Source organism: Ailuropoda melanoleuca, chromosome 2 (assembly GCF_002007445.2).
Source record: "Ailuropoda melanoleuca isolate Jingjing chromosome 2, ASM200744v2, whole genome shotgun sequence".
Taxonomy (NCBI): domain Eukaryota; kingdom Metazoa; phylum Chordata; class Mammalia; order Carnivora; family Ursidae; genus Ailuropoda; species Ailuropoda melanoleuca.
The window spans coordinates 172,834,136-172,857,237 of record NC_048219.1 but is presented as its reverse complement, the minus strand read 5'-3'; the positions used below and the strand labels follow the sequence as shown (position 1 = coordinate 172,857,237).

Below are 23,102 nucleotides of genomic sequence, written 5' to 3'. Positions count from 1 at the left end.
TGGAAGTGCAAATATGGCAAAGACAAAACCTTTGCCTTTGAGGACTTTTCAGAGCTGGAGAGAAAGCCAGAGGTGGAAATAATTACACACCAAGATGATTTTTTCTGTAGTCTTTTTTTTTTCTTCAAAAGATTTACTTATCTATTTGAGAGAAAGCATGAGAGAGAGTATGTGGAGAGGGAGAGGAAGAGGGAGAAGCAGACTCCCTGCTGAGCCCAGGACCCTGAGATCATGTCCTGAGCTGAAGGCAGACGCTTAACTGACTGAGCCACTCAGGGGCCCCTTTTCTGTAGTTTAGATACACTTAAAGGGCTATGGAAGCCCCACCTTCCCCAAAGGCACACTTAATATCATTTGGGGGGGGGGTTGCTGGAGAAGGAATGACATGTGGATTGAAAACATAGCTTTTCTACGTCAGACAAGGGGACAATGGGTATTTAGTCAGGAGTTGCAGAAAGAACAAAGACAAGAGCAACGTGAGAAAAACATGGCTCACCAAGAGAAATAAGTTAAAGAAGAAACGAATTTTCTGCCATGATTAGAATGAAGGAAAGGCAACTGAGTAGGACAGAGGGATTAGAGATTGTCCAGAAATGGCTCCTTGGAGCCCAGTTTTGAAGGGTCTTTACTGAGTTGGATATTTTATATTATAGGACAATTTTATTTATTTTTTATTTTTTTATTTTTTTATTTTATTTTTTTTAGATTTTATTTATTTATTCGACAGAGATAGAGACAGCCAGCGAGAGAGGGAACACAAGCAGGGGGAGTGGGAGAGGAAGAAGCAGGCTCATAGCGGAGGAGCCTGATGTGGGGCTCGATCCCACAACGCCGGGATCACGCCCTGAGCCGAAGGCAGACGCTTAACCGCTGTGCCACCCAGGCGCCCCTATAGGACAATTTTAAGTAGGAAAAAGAAATGATCTGAGTATCTGGAAAAAAAAAAGTGACATGGTGCCCGCATGCAGGAAAGGTGGGTTGTAAAAGAGTCAGGAAAAGGGCAACTCACCAAAGGGCACTAAAAGGTTCAGGGAAAGGTACTGGAGAATAGGCTGAGAAAATAAGGGTGTCCATCCCTTGGATTATGAGATACCTCAGTAACCATATAATTTTCCTTCCTCTGCTTAAGCAAAAAAGTAGATTTCTATTGGCTTCAACTCCTTTCCCAAATTGACTGAGACAAGCCTACTGCAACTGGTCAAGAATTTTCTGAAGGGAAATATCCAACAAGATTTGACTCTTAAGACATTCCACAGGAAGCCTCTTTTAAATGACTTCCACTCATGGCCAGCAAGAAAACTAAATGCATAATAACCATTCTTTCAGAGTCTAAGCATTAGAAAAAGTGCTCATCAGCACCACATTGTTGTCTTTTCCCATCTCCATTTGGCCAAACTGTTAAAAGGCAAGACTTCCTAACAGCTCCCCCCTGACAAGAACTAGAGCTTTTTGTAGCAGGTGGTGCCCACCTCTGCCTACAGAATTGCAGCCCAAACAATCTGCTCGGAATTGCCGAGGAATCAGTACAATGTGCTTATGACTCAGCCTGTTAAGTAGGAGGACTGTTATTGTTATTTTAACTCCTGCCAGAGTATGTGGGCAATTCTCCCTTTTTCTGTCTCTAGTTAACCATGAAACGTTTTTCTTTAAAACCTCACCCCTGGAATAGGTTCTTGCTCAGTAAGAGCCAGAACAATTTGGGGTCTGGGTATAACTGCCAGCTGATAGTACAGAAGAGAAGAAGCTTTCATAAAGGGAACATCGGATACCCTAATTTACCAATAGAGTTTATTTTTAGAATGTTTAATCTGCCTTTAAAATTATTCACACAGAGGGCCGTGGGCCAGAGCTGCGTGCTGATGAGATAGTAATCAGCATAAGTCAAGGTACTTATTTTCAGAGAGGATGGTGAAAATACTAGGCTTTTCTTTCTCTTTTCCCTAACTGTTGAGGGTATTGTGGTCTGACTGTCTTTCTCTTGCCAAATGCTCTCAACAATGTAAACATTCATCAAGTGCTGCTCCTGAGGAATATTGTAAAAATGAAAGAAAGAAGGCAGCCTGTTTTACAGAAAATTGTCTTAAGGGCTAAAACTCACCCATCAATGAGTGATGAAAAGATATACGTCTATTCTGAAGATAAAACAAAATCTAAGCAATATCAGGTTGTAGCAAGTTTTTTTTTTTAAGGCTTTCCTTATTTATTTGTTTATTTATTTATCATGATTGGAGGGAGGGGCAGAGAAAGAGACAGAGAGAGAGAGAGAAAATCCTCAGGCAGACTCCCGCTGAGCTAGGAGACTGAGGTGGGGCTTGATCTCACAACCCCGAGATCATGACCTGACTGAAATCAGGAGTCAGATGTGTAACCGATTGAGCCACCTGGGTGCCTCAGGTTGTAGCAAGTCTTGATATTGTTCTTTAGAAAAAGGATGGCATATAATTATAAAATAAGTATTTTCTGCATTTAAAATGGATTTCTCATTTCTACCCAGCTTAATTTGTCTCTGTGGTTTTGGTACTATAAATTAAGATTCAAGATTATATATCACTAGAATAAAGTTTTATCATAATGCTATAAAATCATGTGTCAAAATCGTGAATGAAATCTCCTTAGCATTCCAGAAGCAAGTGATTCTATTAAGACAAATTGAAAGAATCCTTAAAAGGGGAACCGTCACTGATATTCATTAAAGACATCGTGTATATTTCACAGTAACCCTTCCCTACCTATTAGTCCTTCAGCAAGGGAGGGTCCATCAAGATGGAGACACTGTTCTAGATACAGCTCAGAATGTCACATATTCTCTATCCTCAGTGGGGGGAAAGGATGTTGAGATGACGTCAGGGAGGTAGATGTCGTCAGCTTGCATAGCACCTTGCTGGCCACAGTAGGGAGCGTGGGCTTTATTCTGAATATTACGGGCAGCCATTGGTGGATTTTGAACAAAAGAGTTGTAGCAATTAAGATTTATAAAAGATCACATTATGTGAACAACAGACTATAGGAGAGCAAGACTGAGCGTAGGAGGCCACCGCAGTGGTCAAGATGAGAGTGGACTTCAATGACACAAGTAGCGATAATGAGAAATGACCACATTCTGGACAGGCACCAGCTTGGTACTGTTATTATCTGCTATGAAGCTTAAGGGGGTAAAAAAATATACCTCGATTAGGTAGTAGAGGCTGAAAATAAACCGATTGTCAGGGTTGTTCATCTTACTGTAATGTTTACACAGGGCTTTTGTGTCAAAGAGATGTTATTACATGAAGTAGTGACTCTTAAACTTCAGATACATATGCCAAGCTCTACATTTAGAATTACATGTATTAGGTTTGAAATATTCAATTCTAAATTTATAGAATACTTAGTAATAACAGCAAATGATTACAAAGATTATGTCATTTACAAAGCATTGGTTATCCCATTCAATTTAATCTAATTGGCATGGTTAGGTGACCAGAAAGTTAGGTACTTGGTAAACAATGTTAAGATAGCATAGCAGAAAATAGATATCTAATTAAATAGTCTCTTTCATGGTATTACTAAAGGAATCTTTACCATTTCCAAAGAGCATGTTTTCTCTCTCTGGATTGATATTGTGTCTTCCTTGCTTTCTTTTCTTTTCCTTTCCTTTCTCTTCCTTTCCTTTCCTTTCCTTTCCTTTCTCTTCCCTTCCCTTCCCTTCCCTTCCCTTCCTTCCTTCTTTCTTTCTTTTTTTTTTTTTTTTAATTTACTCGAGAGAGAGTAAAGCAAGCAAGAGAGAGTTAGCGAGAGAGAGTGCACATGAGCAGGGGGAGGGGCAGACGGAGAGGGAGAAGCAGACTGCCTGCAGAGCAGGCCGCTGGACCCAGGGCTCATCCCAGGACCCAGGGATTATGATCTGAGTTGAAGGCAAATGCTCAACTGACTGAGTCACCCAGGTGCCCCTTCTTCTTCTTCTTCTTTTTTTTTTTTAAGATTTCTTTATTTTTTATTTGAAAGAGAATAGAAAGAACGGGGGCGGGGGGTGAGGGAGAGAGGGAATCTCAAGTGGACTCCCCATGAGCACAGAGCCCAAAGCAGGGGTTGATCTCACAACCCCGAGATCATGACCTGAGCTGAAATCAAGAGTCAGATGCTTAACTGACTGAGCCACCCAGGTGCTTTCTTCCTTGCTTTTCTAAGATCAGTCCCTTCAAGTCACACAAAAGGATCCCAGTAAATATTAGTGGAATAAATGAAACCGCTATTTCTGTGTCAAATAGGTTAGGTAGGTTTTCTTGATTCTTTTTCTCGTAGACAGTATAGTTTTGGAATTCAAGAGAAATGAGTTTGAATCTAGCTCTGCAATCACTACATGATCTTGATTAAGTTGCCTGACATAAATGGACCTCGATTTCCCCATCTGCAAATTTTCACTGCAATTCTGACCTGGGAGGCTTACAGAGTCTTGCATTTACCCAGATATGCCCACCAAAGGCTAGTTTATCTCTACTTTCTTCCCCAACTGAGCCACAGTAGTCATCCCCTCCCTTAAGAAAATAAGTTATGAAAGATTCTATGTCTATAAATCTTACTAATGCATATTGATATTTCTTTTACCTTAAACACATGCTAGAATTAACTATAACGTTAGAGAAAATTAGGGAAAGTCTTTTTTCGTTAAATTTCCCTCATGATTTTTGAAGGAAATATGAGCAATTAACATGGGCCAAATGAGAGTGTTTTTAAGTATCTTTTAAATTTCCGAAGGCAGTATTTACATTGCATTTGGGAATAGTCAGTATTTCATCCATGGGTAAATAAAACAGATTTCAATTATTATATTATGGCAAAAGCAGTTAAAAAAAACCATGAGTCCCATTAGTTAGCAAGAATCTTATAGCTAGTAAAAGAAATGCTTTTCTAACAGGAAAAAAACTAAAACATAAACAGAATTGGAATAGTATCACATATTAAGAACTCTGGATTTTTATGTACAAATGCAAAGATGCCTTGAAAGCCATGGTTATACCATGTTAGCATTAAATCTTCAAAATGTTAAAAGTTGTCTGGAAGCAGTAATTAATAATACTAAGCCCCACATGATTGAAACATTACAATGAGTCAACTTTGTGACGAAGTTCATCAACCAGATCTTCATGTATCAATATGGCGGAATTTCTAAATATAATGTTGGGTGAAGGCAAAAGAATGTCTATAGTATGGAAACATTTACATAAACTTTTAAAATGTGAATAACTATATGGCATATTTTTTCACACACACCAATAAAATATCAGAACACACATAGGAAGGTTATATCATTTTCAGGATTGTGACACCTTTCAAAAAGAAAAGGAGAAAGATGAGCTTTTGTTCTCTCTGTGATGATTTATTTCGTCAGAAAAGATCTGAACAAAGTTTAATATCAGCACTTGTTTAATCCATGTGGCTGATGCTTCGGTATTTATTATAATATTTTCTATATTTTTCTTTGAAAATTTTGTAAAGTTTCCAGCTTAAAATATGATGATAAAGAAATAATGAAAACAGTAAAGCATGTATTGCTGTGGCCAATTAAAGATTGGGTATTCAGTTCTTCTAATAAAAAGAATTAAAATACATTTTTCATTTTGCAGTATAAAAAGTCATTCATTTGTATTCTTTCTGTCCTATTATTCTGCTTTAACATAGGAATTTTGAGTTTAAAGAAGGATATACAATAAAAGAAAAAGTTTTTCTGCTTGTAAACTGTGCTATATATATATTCTTTTATTTACTCATGCAACAGTTGTAAAGTAACAAGTACAAACATAAATGCTGCCTGCCATGACTCTTTTGGTAAATGCATTACGTGTGGTTTTTTTTTTTTTCTTCTTCCAGAAATTTGGATAGAACCGGAATTGGTTCTCCTCAAACATAGGAGAATCTGATGGCTAGGCATTTCTAGGACAACATGAAGTTATTCTCATAGTAACAGCTGGGGCTCGTGTTCTCCCAGTGCCTGCTGCTCTCAGGCCTATGCATAAAATCTTGGGTGAATGCCTTACATCTACTTGCCTTCTCTCTCTCTGCCTCAAACCCCTAATCTGTATAATGGGAATGATCCCTGTATCTACTTCCAGAGTTCTTCTAAGGATACAGGGGTTAGTTATGTAAAGTAAGTCTGCAAGTCACATCTGGCACATAGTAAGTGCTGAGAAAATACTGTTGGTGTTTTTACCCATAGCAGGAGAAACAGACTTGGTTCAGTTCTCATTTCATAGTTTTCACTTCTAAGAGTGAAAAAGAACTTTTCACTCTTTTACTTTTAAATCATTCAAAACATTATGAGGTGCTATTTAATAATCCTAAATCTAGTACCTATAGAATTCATATGTATTTCTCCCTTATCAAAACAAATTGATATTTATTTCATGAAGATTTTTTAAAAATGTGGTCAACAGAGAGTTATTTTTCACAACCGCGGATAACTATTTTATTGTAGGAGGACAGGGTCTTACCTACTCAAGGAAGTAGTAAAATGGTAAAATTCGTTATGTTGTATTCTCAAAAGGTTAATAATATGTTCTGGCTTCTATCTGTAAAAAAAAAAAAGAATTTAGGAAATTAATCATTTAATCTGTGATCCATATAAATCTATTACATCATGTAGATCAATACCAAATTCAACTTGTGGCTTTCTCTTTTTCTACTGGGTAACTAGGAGGCCATGGAATTTCATGATGGCTTTCTATAGTCACACACTGAGCATTTACAACCAGCTAAGTGCTTTCTCAGTTGTTTGGAATGGAGAACTGAAAGTGTTAACAGGTACACACGTATTCTCACTTTTTAGCTTCACTCTAGTGAAGCTTCATAAGTATTATACCCAAGGAAAAATAAAATTTTAAATTGTCTAAATTGTTTTCAGCTAATAAATAGCAGACAATTGTATTCTCTCACAAGAGAATATATTCATCCTGGCAAATTGTTAATTATATCTTTAAAGGACTGGGCCTCTAGCCCAGTCGCATTGATTTCCTCCAGCACAGGATGGAGAGGAATTTTTTAACAACTAATTAAATTTTCCCCATAGTGTACTAAACTTACTTTGACATTCAGAATCCTAAAAGTCATTCTGGACTAGTAGTTCTGCTTAGAAATTTCACTAGAACAATACAGGATATGTCTTACTGACGTGGTATCTGGACATAAACCCACTTACTAGAAGGCACTAGGCTTGCTTTGTACCTCTTCAGCCATTTAGGTGTAATCATCCTCAACACAGAAGTGATTTGTCCTTACATGCGAGGGCAGAGCTGAGGCCCAATTTGAAATCATGCTCGCTTACAACAGGTATCTAAATCTATGCATCTCTAAGTGTTATCACCAGGGCCTGTGTGATTTCACACCTGCTAGAGTGGAGCGACCCATCATATATCCTCAAGGAAGATGTCACTCTACAAGTAAAGGGCCCCAAGGCTCAAATTGTGATAGCCACTGACTCTTCTTCAAGACCCAATAGGAAAATGTAAACGTGGAAAGACAAGAAGCAGTTGGCTCGTTTCTTCTCAATCACCCTTCAAAGGACAAGGTGTATAGGGATATGAGCAGACAGGGTTTGATTCGAACGCAACATTGACTGGGCCAAGTCAATGCTTTTACATGTAATAGTTCACTTAATCTGTGAGCATTCACACAGAATATGTAGCAGCAAACAAGTCTGTTAATGCATATTAAAGTTAGAAAGGCTTAACATTTAAAAAAAAGAAAATTCTGCAGGCGGGAAGAAACACAATAGAATTCTCCAATCCCTCACATAATTTCATAGTTATTTTAGGAAAAAAAAGTTTGCACTGCCCACACGTCTGAACACAGCTTTTTTTTTTTTTTTTCACTTTAGTTAGGCTCAGTGGTTCTCAAATTTGGAATATATATAACATTATACAGAGTTCTATACACAATAACTTCAGACTACTTAAAGAATTTTCAAAGGTAGCTTTGATTAAAAGCATATTAAACATTGTAGGTTGATTTTAGAGCCAAAATAGAAAGGTAGAGCCGCTCTGCACCTTGTTCCGATCGAAAGAGTCCTTGGGTATTTAATCAATGAATGCTGAATAGAATATCATACTTTGTTTCCCCTTTAAATTCCCCATTTTCCTTAAATTCCTTAATATGCATGTTTTACACTTCATGACTTTGAAGTACATGTCCCTGTATGTGTCTAAGTGTGCAAATACACATTACACATGTATGCATGCATCTTTTACCCTAGTAAAAATTAAAAAAAAAAAACAAAACAAAACAAAAACCAAGAAAGAATTCCATAGAACAAGTGTCGGCAAACTGTGGTCCATGGACCAGGTCGGGCCTGCTGCCTGTATTTCTCAGTGCAGTGTTGTTGGCACACGGCCACATTCATTCACTTCTTTGTTGTCCACGCTGGCTTCCGTGCTTCGGTGCCACAGTCGAGCAGCTGTGACAGACGCTGCACGGCCTTTCATGTATTTATATATGACCCAAATGTTTACTATTTGGCCCTTTACAAAAAAACATTTGCTCACACCTGTTATCAAAGAACACGTTCATCATTCGAGTAATACGAAAAGCAATATTAAAAAACTAATTTCCTGTCTTTTATAGTCTTTCCATATTAACTCAATAGCTAAATGTCAATGAAAGTGAAATTCCAGCCCTGAACACTTAACAGCTAATTTCATTCCAACAGAAATGGGAAATTATTGGCCAAAGAATGAGATGATTACGAGAAAATGGCGGTTACTGTTAGAAAATTTCAGTCATAAAAATAATGCCCCATTTACCCATCATCGTGACTTTTGTGTTTTTTTGTTTGTTATAAAATTAAAATGCCTATGCTTTTTTCTAGACTTTATTTTATGAGAAAGAGATAAATGCCATCTGGGATTTATTTTTTTAAAAGCAACTTAGGGCCTATTCCATGAGGCACATAAAATTGGATAGTCATTTTAAATGAACACATTGCAGTTAGAAGTGATCTTTTTTATTCCAGATCAAAAAGATTAAATTACTTTAACACAGTTTTTGTTAAGAATATTATTTGACACAGTCTTAGTATTTGATAGATAGAGTGGCTGAACATCCCTAGCAAACACTGATGCAGCATTTACTATGCACCCAACAGTGTTCCAAGTACTTCACATACATTCATTCACTCATTCCTCACTATCCCACCCTCTAAGACAGGTAACTATTATTATCCCCACTTAAACATGAGAAAGCTGAGGCCAAGAGACTTTAAGTGCTCTTCCCAGCATCACATAGCTAGAAAGTGGACATGCCTTTCAACCATATACCAACTCTTTTTTTTAAAGATTTCATTTATTTATTTGAGAGAGAGAGAGAGAGCAAGCTCCGGCACAGGTACGTGAGAGCTGGTTGGGGGGGGGTATGAGGGGTAGGAAAGGGACAAGCAGACTCCACCCAGAGCCTACAGGCCAACACAGGGTTCAATCCCACAACCCTGAGGTCATGACCTGACCTGAAATCAAGAATAGGATGCTTAGCCGACTGAACCAGATACCCCTATACCAACTCTTTGTAGGCCCTGAGAATTGGTGTTAGGTCTTCAACTCTGGCTAAAAACAATTTCAAACATAAAGGCTTGGGGACTCCTTGACACAAAGTGATATCTCATCAATGGCAACTTTCAGTTTACTAGAAATACCTACTGAGCACATATTTTATTCGGTATATTCAGCTTTTTGACCAAACTGAAATGTACTCAACTACAGTTCTGTCTCTGTTCTCTACTCCATCATTCCTATCAGGCTTGCTTATGCCACTTTCCAAAGCCTCTTAGAGTTGGGTGTGAAATGTTGAAAATCATGGCTGGCAACACCTGACAAGGTTAATTTGGTTAACAACTATATTTGATGACTAGCCTGAACCTAATAGAGAATAGGGTGTACGTTGGCATCGCAAAGTAAGTTAAGTAAATCATTTGACAAGGAACCCAAGATAGACACTTGTTAAGCTATTGACAAAATTAGCTTTTATCAATTGATAACTCAGATAAATAGATGTGCATATAATGCACTTAGTCTGCATGTAATACGTGTCCAGCTGTTGGCATATTTCTGTGCAAGTTATGTGACACCCCTAGCACTGAAGTTAGATTGATAAGTTCATGCAGACTTAGAATTTCAGGAAGAAGATATTGCTACGGTGTGGTTTTCTCAAGTGATATAAGAACCCATGTTTCCTCAAGCAACAAAGTCAAGATACAATCTTCCCTGGATTGTTAGACCAGGATGTACTACTCATTAACCTTTGAAACACAGACTAGTGTAAGTATCACTTGGTTATTTTTCATCTTTTGATAGGCTTTGTCAGATAAATGAAACACTGAGATGCTTGAAGTTGCTGGAATCCTGAATAGCATTTGAAGGCTAACCTTGACCTCACTGGCTATCATTAGCCTACTCGGCTCTCAAATAAACAATAGTAACATTGTTCTCCACCTCCTCTACCAATCTGATCTGTGTGATTTTGAACAGTTTATGTAATTCAGTGCACTTGTGCAGGATAACAAGATTTCAACTATTGAGGACATTCAGAATTGCCAACACTGTTGGGAAATATCCACTATCCAAGCAGTCTTTAAACAGGGGAGCAGCTGCCAACATAAAATCATTTAGTCTAACAGGCTACTAAACCATTTCTATTCCCTAATATGTTTAAAAGCAGTTCATTATCCCTACTTATTTGTAAGTAGCCAAAAGTTACAGTGAACTAAAGTCACTGATACTTGGACAGATCAGAGAAAGATCTTCCTTTCTTGGGGCTTTTGCCAAATTCCTTTTTGGAGAACATTATGTTTCTTGCAAAGGAAACATACTTCAAAATATATGAATGAAGAACAGTTAACAAAAGGCCTAGTCAAAACATACGGTCTCCAGTTGACCAGAGAATCTAGGTAAGGTAGACGGCAAGAATTTTCCCTTTTGATTCCCAAACCTGATACCCAGGCTATTGCCGAGGACTAGCAGACTGGGTTAAGCCAGCATAGTAGAAATTAGCTAGTCTTGTCCAAAGCACCTCAACCTGATTCAAGGCCATAAAAATAGGATACAAATGGGTGAAGGATAAAGGACCGGATTAGTCAGAAAAGTCAAGCTTCAGTCTCAGAGACTTTGCACAATAAAGGCTGCTATCCTGCTCATGCAAATCCTGCCATGAGCAGGACAATGCTTCAGGCCAGCTTTCTCCCATGATCTGAGTATGTTCATCTGTGGCTCCACTCATGGCCTCCAAGATTATGGTAGCAGGGAGGAAGACATGATCAGGCCATGCCAGCTCTTGAATGCTCTAACACAGAAGGGACACATACTGCCTCCTCTTACCACTCACCGGACTGAACTAACCACTATGGCTCTGCCTCAGTAAGGGGCTGAGAAACATGGAGGATAAACTGGAGCTCTGGTGGGGCACCTGGCTGGCTCAATCGGTAGAGCACACAACTCTTGATCTTGGGGTTGTGAGTTCAAGCCCCGTGTTGGGCGTAGACATTACTTTAAAAAATAAATAAACACATGGAGATCTGGTGAGTGGTAAATATCTACATCACGAGAGTGAAAGATGCATAACGAAATGTCCAGTAGCCCCCATTAGGGTGGAGTTTAGATTCCTTCTTGGTTGAAAAGGGTTGAAAAGAAATGCTCACTGATATCAGCAAAAAACTTGTTCTGCTAAATTGTTAACATATGCTGACTCTGACGGAGTATAAATAAATATTTTATTTTATAAATAATATACAGGAGGCACTGCAATGTAGAGAACCTTGGGCAGAGACAGGGCACGCGCGCCAGTGTTTTCACTTATTTCTATCTTACACTGCTGCTTTCTGCTCAGAATCAGAATATATCTGAAGAACTAACACTTCTTTGCTTGACAGAAAGCCATCTGTTCATTTGTTTCTAATTTTCATACAAACACAAACCATTTTTAAAATGGTTTAAAAGCAGCTAGTGTGGTTTAAATGGTTTAAACCGGTTTAAAAGCAGCTAGTGCGGGTTTGCAGTTTCATGTGGTACGAGGAAGAACTGGGGAGGGGCACCAAGGACATAACAGGCAGCCACAAAACTGACCGGGTTAGGATGTCTCCTAGTGATGTCACTCTCATGGTCAAACCTCTTCTGTCAATATGATAAAAACCAAATTTATAGGCCTGGCCTCTAGGGCTTCTATACTGTGGCGACGCTCAATGAGTTCAACTTTATCCCCAACTTGCTACCATCATGAAGCCTCCAGTTCCTTTAGAGACCTGTGAATTGCCCTTTTCATTTCAGTTTCATATTTTTCTTCTCTCCTTCTACAAAGTCCTCTTCTTTCTCTTTTTCTTCTCTTCCTTTCTCCTGTGTCTCCCCTTCTTCCCCTCCCTCCTCTAGGTTTGTCAACTCCTCCTTGAACTGGAGCGCTGTTTTCTAGAAGTCTCCCCAGCCACTTCCAGGTGTATGGCTCTTGTTTTTATCACCTATTTGGCATTCATATGAATTACCTTGTGCTGTTAACAAACCTTACCGGAATTGAAACAGATTTATACTGCCATCTTTTTTTTTTTTCCTGCTTTATTTCAATCCTAGAAGCCATTGGTTTCTCTCAAATACATGAACTCCTTTTTTCATAGTATTCTGAATTCAAAATGAATACACATGAAGAACAAAAAGAATTAAACCATGTAAGAGCATACAATGCACTTCAAAGAAGGCTACCGTATTCTCAAATTGTCTCAAGACGTATTAGCAATTTACACTCCTACCATTGTCTGGTTCCCTACACCATCAGCAGCACTGTGTGCAATTTATTTGTTTAATGTCTGCTCTACCCCACCCCACCCCAACGAATCTGTAAGCTCCAGAAGCTCTTTTATATTTACTACCACATTCCCTGTCTCATGGCAAGTACTTGCTCAATAACTGTTTAGCAAATGGATGAAAACTTGAGGTATGTACTGCAAAAAAATAGAAAAGTGTGTTGATCCTTTAATTTTGTGTATATGAACTCCTTTATTCCAAGCAATGAAATCTCCTCTACATGGCTTCCTGTTTCCCTGATTTGAAAGTGGGTGGTTAGTAAAGGTTGAATGAGTGAATAAATATAAGGATCATAACAGTTTATTTTCCTAACCACTCTGACTAGAATTTGGTTAAGTTAGATTTTTAAAATAAAAACACAAACTTTGGATATGGATGCTGGGTCGGAACACTGGCTTATCTCCTACCAGCTGGTAGAAGACGGGGCAGAACTTCTAAGTTTTAGGATCCTTAGTTTTATTATCAATAAAATGGAAATTATTTATGAGATTTCCCTTATAGACCAGCTGCAAGAATTAAATAAAATCATTTGTAGAAAGTGCTTGGACAATTGTGGACACTTGTGAGGTCTCAATATCAGTCTTCAAATGGTATTTCTTGTGAAGAGACTATATATTCACTTGCCACTACATGGTTTCTTAGCTTCAACTCTTCTCTTTAGTTTTGCTTAGCAGCCAAATGCCTTTTGTAAGTTCTTAGAACAGAGAGTGTCTTTGAGAAGGATTGTGCCAGAGAAAGAAAGCATCTCATTTACTAATAGCCCCAAGGTCACCTACTGGGAGCCATCTGTCAACCTGCAGGAGCAGAGAGAGATTTTGCCACGGTAGCAGAAGAGGCATTTGGTTGAATCCGGGTGCCAGAGCACCGGGCTATTTCTGCGGCCATTGTGAGCACGCGCATTCCAGCTGTGGTCTCAAAAAGTCAGAATTCGGCTGAGTGATGATGTGCTTTGCCTGAGCTTCAGGACTCTGAGGGTGACATCCTGACTAGACAATTTGAAATAGCATGCACTAGGAAAGGGGGGGCTCCACCAGAGAGAGGAAAATTCATGCTGTGGTGGAGTTATCTGACAGGAAAGGTGAAATTCTGGCAAGAGCTCTCTAGAAGCAGAGGGATTTCACCAACTCACTGAAGTCTTGGGGAAGCATTGACAATTAAGGGTGATCTCCAGCTGATTCGGGTCCTTCATCTTTTGCTGCAGATTGTTCAAGAGGCAACGTGTAATAACTTAATTAACATAGTGGGTACTAAGTCGGCACCCACCCCTCCATGTTCTATAATGCTAATTTGAAATCACTTCTTTCCTCCCTATTTTCTTAAGAATGGCGGCCAACATTTCATTACTAAGGAAATTTTCAGTAATGACCCATTTTAAACAGTGAAGATTTCTTAATTGAGTGAGAATATTACTTACTGGGTGGAAAAATACATCAAAGTAAAAGCTCCCCTTAACATCTACCTGAATCTACTATGTATGTTAGCTCTCCCCAGTGCTCTGGAAATTCCATAGCAATCTTCAAGCATGCATGATACAATAATTCTCCCATCAGTAATCTTAGAAATATTAAAACACACGAGGCTATATCATTAAGATTTCACCGAACAAAAGGAGAGGGCTTTGCATAGAGATGCTGGTAACAAAAGAGTTTGCCTCACTATAAATAGGAGCCAGAGGAGGACGCAGATCTGCCGCTGGGAGCTCTTTAAAAGGTTTTTCCCCTCCTCTATTATTCTGTCAGTGGCCAGGCAATTCCTCTCCTTTGTGCTCTTTTTCAGAAGGGTGTTCTATTATTATGCTTTATTTAATTGGCTTAAATTTAAGTAAATAGACACCACTGAGATGAAGGGCAGTTGGAATGGAGGAAGGAGGCAGACCAAAATCAACACAGGAGGGGCACACAGAGACAGGGACTGCGGGCTGGAGAGCCAGATTCCAGAGAACCCAGAGCACTGCCTGGTCCTGAAAGGCTTTTATCGAAAGCGCCTAGTGGCCACTTAACATCTACAATCAAGCCACATGGGTCTGATTTATATAAAAACATGTGAAAATAAGATTAAAGTCTAAGCTTCAAAAAAAAAGAAAAAAACAGCAAGTGAACCAATGAGGTTGCAAATATTCCAGCTGCTCTAATTACTGTTGTTCCAAAGGAAACGTGAGGGCTGCGGCCGCCTTGCTAGGGTTCTCCTGGGCTCTCCTGGGACTACATCAGCCGCTGTGGGTATTGGCAGGCACAAAAGTTTGCTTCAGAGGTCGGGTTTCACCCTCTCACTCTGAGGATGCTTCTTAGAACTCCTGTGGAGCCAAAGAGGAGTCAACAGTCTTTAAGCAAAGTTATTGAGAGTTTTAAAATGTGTTATCTTTTAAAATTGTGGTTCCCAACAATTACAGCAGAAAAGTCTCAGAGTCATCTAACTCCACGGGCAGGACCCCGCCCGACTCCCATGGACGGCCCCCATCTCGGTAGGCTCTTCCCCGCACTGGGAAGGCCAGCCGGGCCCCCACCCCCCACCCCATGCGTGCCCCCTGCACCTGGCCACCTGCCTTACTTCACCTTACACAAAGGCTTCAACTTTAAGAATTTCAGAAGTAGCTTCTCCGTGAAGGAATACAGGTCCCATGGCAGGGTGGTTTTGTTTTGTTGAATTTATTTATAATTTCACTTTTTCCATCTCACATCCATCCTATTTTTTAATGTCATGCCAAACTGAAAGTCATCCAGCTAAAAGAAAACTCATGCAGCTAAAGAAAAGGGGGGGAAACAGTTTAAAAAGAGACTGGAAGCCATTTGTGACTTCCTCTTGGCCTCCTGTTTTGGGTGGCTCTATCTAGTTAGTGTGGACTGAATATGTTTTCTCTCTGCACAGTAAGTCGGCTTCAATCTGCTCAGCTCCTCTCCGTGGCTCTTTGGAGATCTGGTGACCACAGGGGGAATTAGACCCTGGTTTAATAGAAGGTAATCTTATCAATTGCTTCCAGAAATTCACTGAAAGCCATTACAGTAGAGCATAGACATGAAAGGGTGAGGACACATTAGATCCTGATACAAATTTAAAATAACACTAAAATCTGGAACTTATTCCATTAAATTGTTTGGAAGAAAACACATGTAATACCACAGCTTGGCCAAAAGATAAGGACCTTTATGTGTCAGAAGAACATTACAAGCTTCTCTGTCCTTAAGTAAGATTCCTTTTGAAATTTGTACTAAGATGAAATTTTAGTGCGTTAAAGGGACCCATGTGATGTGGGAAACAAAGGCAGAAGAAAAAAATATTAAATTTCCTTACTACCTACAGCCCATTGGCAAGTCCTTGAAACGGGTACTGACATTCCTCTAGGAACTCAGCTGCCTCAATGTTAATACTTTGCTAAGGGCAAAAGGCAAACTTAGCCCAACCCCCCAGGACCCTGTAAGTCTCCCTTAACATATAAAAATTCCTTTGGAAACTTCCTTTATCTCTACCCCTCAAGATACATGTTAGCAATCATCCCCCAAGCATATGACCCACCAATATATATTTGAAGGGTCTCATGACTCAGGTTTTATTACACAGTAATAAATGACCTTTTCTCAACAATAGCTAGCCCCCTCAAGGTCCTGGAAACCTCGCTTCCAAAATTCCTTAGAGACTTAATGCTATCCCTAACCCCCTCCCAACTTAAAAGTACATAATGGGCCACTCCTCATGACCCAAGGGCAGCTCTTTCTGCCCATGGGTCCTGTCCCCTTGCTTAAATAAAACCACCTTTTTGCACCAAAGACGTCTCAAGAATTCTTTCTTGGCCATCGGCTTCGAACCCTAATGTTCTTCCTACATCACATGCAGCATCACAAAAAACATCTACCATTCATTTCTCACCATGTTCTAGCGTATCATATTATTATGTGACATCACTTATGACAGCCTCTGAAGTTTCAGTGTAAATAGAAAGATCTATTTAATAATTCTCTCAATCATATAACAAATCACTTGCTATAGCCGCCGACTGAATAGCAAAGTCAGTTTCCAGCAGGGACCACAAGGAATAGCTTTTATGACACTATATGACAGGTCACCTAACTCTGTCATAACAGATCCAGGGGCAACTTCTGGTTTCCAGTTTCCCAGACACTTAGTTTTGAGTATTATACAAACCAACAGCCATTTCTCTTAAATAATTCAGCAATTAAAATCCTTTTCCTTAAAAAGAAATAACCCGTGAAGATATTTAAAAAGAAATCATTGTTACCATAAAATTCAAATTAAATTTCTTAATCTGATGACTTCATTACTGAAATGCAAACATATTTTTAAATGATAACTAATTTGTTTTTAGTCACTCTCAAAATTACAAGAATTGATTATGTTATATTTATAATTTTGGCAAAGAGGTTTGAACTCTTTTTAAGTCAATGCTTATAAAATAGACATGATTGTCAGTTTTTTTTAAATTGAATCATTTCATTATTAGTGCTTAACAAAGGTGTTGACTGAGACGATGCATAATTAAATGATATAGCATACACATATCACAGAGCCATCTCTCACAGGCAAAAATCTTATAAAATCTATATTTTAGGGGCTCCTGGGTAGCTCAGTTGGTTAAGCATCTGCCTTCAGCTCAGATCATGAGCTCAGTCAGGGTCCTGGGATCAAGCCCTGCATCTGGCTCCCTGCTCAGCAGGGAGTCTGCTTCTCCCTCTGCCCCTCCCCCCACTCATGCACGGGGGTGCGCATGCTCTCTCTCTCTGTCTCTCAAATAAATAAATAAAATCTTAAAAAAAAAAGCTCATATTTTAAAGAAGTCCAACAGACTATCTTGCAGCTCCTTTTTCCAGTTACACAGAGCTTTTTTCCCTTTCTTTTTTGGTAGTGATACATAATAGTAGATTTTAGGGTCACTTTATATGATAGAATATTTGGCTTTCCTTTATGTTTTCTGCTTATTAAATTGTAACAACTGGAAGCAATTCTCTCATATTCACACTATTCCTGCCTGTAAAGTGTTACATCTGGAAGTTTCTTTTAGAAATGTGTCAGACAGTTGTGCTTAGCAAGAGAGGCTCATGTGTTATACTTTGTTCATTCTAAATCTGTAATTTAGTTGATGACAGTGGATTTCAGTGGATGATGACCGGGACTGTTAGACTCACACATGACTCCATGCGCTTTCTTTTTTCTGAATACTTCTTGCTGTGGGTCACTGGTAGTTACAGCAAGAGGCCGCTTAACAGAGTGGAAAGGCTTTAGAGCCAGCCAGACCTCTATGTAGCAAGTTATTTAATTTCATCAGGCATAATTTCTTCATCGACAAATTGTAAATAATAACATCTACTTTCCTGGAGAATGATTTTAAGGACTAGGGATAGGTAAAATAGAAGACAAGGGTTCTTGTACAGGGTCTGACGTATATTCACTGATACATGGTATTGGTATACAACTCGATGAATTGGGTAGGTCTGGTTTGTCAAAACACTGAACAGAGTATTGCTATTTATTGTGTTTTATAGCACTTTCAACATGGTTGGACATCACAATCACCTGGGATCCTGTTTAAAATTTCAGAGTCCTGGGTTTCATTCCAGGTATTTGTTCCCAGAGGTCTGGAGTGGGTGCAGGAATCTACATCCCTCAGAAGCACTCAATATGATCTCGAAGAGGATGATCCCAATTTGAGAAATAACTGCTATATAAGATATAACTAATCTTATTAGCACAATTATGATTTTCTGACTGTGACCAATTTTTTTTTTTTAAAAGGAGGATGTGGTTCTCAAGATATTAGCTTAGTAATAGCTGTTAGTTTAAATGTTGTTAGTTTTTGTTGTTTTTAATTGTATAGGCTTAAACTTCTGTTAGTGATATAAAGTAATCCCAAATATTTTTCCTGGTAATTTATGGGTTGTTTCTCTTCTCAAAAAATCTGGTTTTTAGCTTTTTGTGTGAGATAGAGTCTTTATAAAATTTAATGAAACTTTGGATCTACGCCCATGTAGGCATGACCTTTATTTGTACAAAAGCTTCCTGTGTCCCACTCATACACTGCCTGGGAGCCAACAGACCTCAAGTTAAAAGCAGTTGGGCTAAAGTATTAGATATTAACCATTTGCAGTTTAGAGAACTATTTCTGTACTCTTGAGATCTTGCAGGTCTAAAACATGGTTATTGTGCAATGGAAAAAAATGTGACCTTTATATATCTATTTATTCTCAAGTAGATTTGATTGCTTATTCTGTAGGAGGTTTGGAAAGAATAGCTCTTTACAAAACTGAATTGGAGAATTCTAATAAGGGACTGTTTATTCTGTTAAAATAACACAAGTTTCTACTTTGGATAACAAGGAATTCAGTAAAAACAAACTTTAAATGCCACAGATTCTACCACAAGTTTTGGTAAAACAGATATGCATTACCCAGCAAGTTTTACCTTTTTAAATGCATCTCAGCTCTGGGAGAGGATGTAAGGCAATGCACATTTCCTTTTTGCTTACATTGTTCTGGGATGAAAATACTTCAATGGTCCAATGCTCTTAGGAAAAAGACTGAAATCATTACTTTTTCCTGGAATACTCTGCCTCACCAGGACTTATTTCTCTCTCCAGCCTCATTCTATACTATGCACCCCTTACTCTTGTCTTCTATTTTACTAGCCTCCTGGCATTCCCCCTTATATACCATACTTCTGTAGCCCCAGGACCTTTGCATGTACTTCTGCTCTACCTGAAATGCTCTTTTCCATCCTCTTTGCCTAGTTAAGTATTACTTATTCATAAATCATAGCTAAATTATCCTCCCTGACAGGATTAGTTCATGAATCTTTCCTTCACAGCAGCTATTATAGTTCTAATTTTTCACTTATTTATATAATTATTTGCTTTAAGATTATTCCCCCACTAGACTCTAAGCTTCATAAGGACAAAGACCGTAACTGTTTTTGCTACCCAGACCATAAGGACTTGGTGGTCTATAGCTATTTATTATCCATATGGAAGAATGACTTTAAAAAAATGTTTACATCATATTGTTATTGACCTAGCATCTAAAATAATCAGAAACCCAAAAGCTGTCTAGCTAAAAGTCTAGGAATACCTCTTTCGGCTTTAGATTCACATGCACAAAATGAGGACATTTGAATAAATAATCGCTGGGCTTGTTTTCAGTTTTAAAAATCCATGACTCAACAAACCAAATGTCCATCAACTGATGAATGAATTAAAAATGTAGAGTATTCATTAGTGGAATATTATTTGGTCATAAAAAACAAGGAAGTGCTGATTCTTGCTATAATGTGAATGAATCCTTGAAATATTATGCTGAGGAAAAGAAGCCTTCTGAAAAGACCATGTTGTATTACTTCATTTACATGAAATGTCCAGAAGAAAAGGCAAATCAGAGACAGAAACTAGATTAGCAGTTGCCTAGAGTATAAATGATGTGGAAATGGAGAGTGACTGCCACATGTATGGAGTGTCTTTTGGGGAAGATGATGAAAATGTACCAAAGTTAGGTAGTGGAGATGGTTGCATAACTCTGAATATACTAAAAATCACTGAATTGTGTAATTTGAAAGGCTGAATTTTCGTATGTGAAGTATATCTCAGTATAGTTGTTACTAAAAAATATCAATGACCCAGTGGCTATGTTAATTCATGGCTTTAATATTAAAATCAAAATAATTCAGTAAACATTAACTTTTTTTAGAAGTTTAAGTTTTCCAAGAGGTTTGAGCCCAAGCAGTAGGAAATCTTCTTTTAGGGGAAAAAAAGTATTCAGAATATTCATTCTGAGTATTTATTTTTTTAAAAAAGATTATTTATTTATTTATTTATTTATTTATTTATTTATTTATTTATTTCTGAACGAGAGAGAGGGCAAGAGAGCACACAAGTGGAGGGGCAGAGCGAGAAGTAGACTCCTGGCTGAGTAGGGAGCCCAACATGGGACTCAATCCCAGGACCCTGGGACAGCGACCTGAGCTGAAGGCAGACACTTACCTGACTGAGCCACCAAGGCACCCTCATTCTGAGTATTTCTTCCTTGGTTATTATACACTAAACATTAAATTATACCTTGTGTACTTAGACCCTGTGAAAAAATGCATGAAACACCCTCCCTGATTTTAAGGAGCTTATATCATCCTATCTGGGATGGTAATTAACTGTAACACAAAGCTTAGGGTAAGAGTACAGATGAAAAGTACAAATCAGGGACTATACTGAATCAAAGGAGAGATTATGTTGAATTTCAATTATGCAGGACAGCATGGTATTTCAGATGAACTTTATAGTTACACATGATATGGGCAAGCAAGGATGAGGGACAGAAGAAGAAACTGAGACAATAGTAGAAGTAAAAGAATAGAAGCAGGAGATGTGGGCGATGAGAACTACAAGTGGTTGGTACATGGGGAATTGAGGGGAATTGGAAATGTAGGTTGGGGCCATATGACAGAGAGCTTGGAATCTTAGTTGGGAGAACGTGTATTTATTCTGCAGTAACGGATTTCTTGGAGATTTTCGGTAGTTTAGGTTTTACAAATCAGTGGAGTTTTAGGAAGATTGATCTTGAACTGAAATGGATGAGATGAGCAAATGTATGTGGAAAAAGTGTCTTGGGATAAACCAATAGTCTTGGGATAGACCAATGGTAGGGTGGCAGCATGAGCAAAAGCTAGCAAAGACTATAATGAAGAAACAAGACAAGTCAGTATTGCAGACTCTAAGGAAAAAGCAATTTCAAGGAAAAACAGGTGGCCACTACTAGTATCTTTCATTCATGTGCAGAATATTAAATCTTTGACAGTCTTTTCACAGTTTATAACTTGTCTGAGGTCTCGCAGTCAGTGGTGGGAGGCAGAGTCAAGACTGAAAGGAGGTTTTCAGTTTTCTTTCCACTGCACCATTTCTGTGGCAAAGAGAGGTCGTTTAGTCTAAAGGCTTGGGAGGCAACCATTTGAATTTTTAAATAAGATGAGCACAGGAGATGTCTCGAAAGTGTTTTCAGTGGGTAGAAGGGTGAAAGAAAAAATCTAGTAAATGCTCCGGAGACAGCAGGACAGATAAGAAATGAGGCAATAAGTGGGGTGGAGATGGGACCTAGAGACAGGAGCAGGTTTAAGCAATAAGCTTTTAGCTTGGGACTTTCACAGTGAGGAATCTGGAGTCAAGGGAACCGGGCTAGTCAGGATCTCGAATGGAGCACACTCACAGGGGTAAGGCAGCCACAAGGAATTATTACATGAAGACCACTGAAAGGGTGGGGGAATAATGTATTATATATCAAAATGTGTTTGCTATGAACTGACCCTGGGATCAAATTTTATATACTTTCTTCACTAATTCATCTTAGTCAATGGAAGAGTTGTTTCTCACTGTATTTAAGTATATCTCTCTTAATTTAGAAGGGAAAAATTAAATACTCAGAACTTCCCTCAACTTTTGAAAATGTTTTAAATGATAAATTGTATCCCATGTTTATAAGTGCCCAGCTCTTTTTGAAAATAGAATACCTCCTACTTGGAAATGGACCTTGAATATGTCCAGTGTAATATAAGAAGTACTGGTGACTGAACGGGTTTGCTATTATTTTATGACACTAACAGGCAGATGCTATTAGTTTTTCTGATCATTAAAAATAAAGCAACTTAAAAAATACATTTAAGGTTAATAAATATTTCTGCTGGGATTTAATAGGAACACAATAGCAAATGATATATTTAGTATCATGAATACTGTAAGTTTACTGTGGCGTCCTCTTACAATACAAATATGAGACCTTCTTCATCACGTGTCACCAGAGTTAGCATTTGACGTTCTGCTGTTTTTGTTTCCTTAAATGACAATTTAATTATGCAGTTACTCAGTCCAAAAAGGAAAGACAGCCTCATTGATAGATGCAAAAGCAAATGACTCAGAGACATGATCTCAACTATCAAATGTCATAATTATTTATTGCATTCAAAATGATATCATCAAAACAAAGGAATTGGTACAGATTTTTCCAAAGCTTCTCTATATGCCCAATTTAATAGAGATAGATGCTAATTAACTGGCTACTGATTAAATTGGGCCCACAAAGTGAATCTGCTAGAACTATAACACCAATTTCCTTATCTCTTTTTTCACGTTAATATCAAGAGGAACAACCTGTCCCTTTACTGAGCCTGAAAACAAAACATGTGGAGTCCTACCCAGCCACTCTCGGTGGGTATTTTTACCCACGGACATATATTTAGCAACAGTCTTCAAGTGATCCTCTGAAAGACCAGAAATCAAAAAGACTGAACAACATATTGCTGGTGATCCTCCGTGGTGGTGTC

At 38.4% G+C, this 23,102-nt stretch overlaps 1 protein-coding gene across 19 annotated transcripts in view; it reads right to left on the bottom strand.

Annotated features, from left to right (window-relative positions):
* The window catches only part of MAP2 (microtubule associated protein 2), a 283,955-nt gene that overhangs the window by 98,340 nt on the left and 162,513 nt on the right, over nucleotides 1-23,102 (bottom strand). For 17 of the 19 annotated variants that reach the window (XM_034655081.1, XM_034655088.1, XM_034655089.1 and 14 more), the window contains one exon: nucleotides 6,468-6,545. The exons of the other annotated variants lie outside the window; for them this stretch is intronic. The gene's annotated coding sequence lies outside the window, so the exon portion shown is untranslated. The remainder of the gene's footprint in view (nucleotides 1-6,467; nucleotides 6,546-23,102) is intronic. 19 annotated transcript variants of the gene reach the window in all.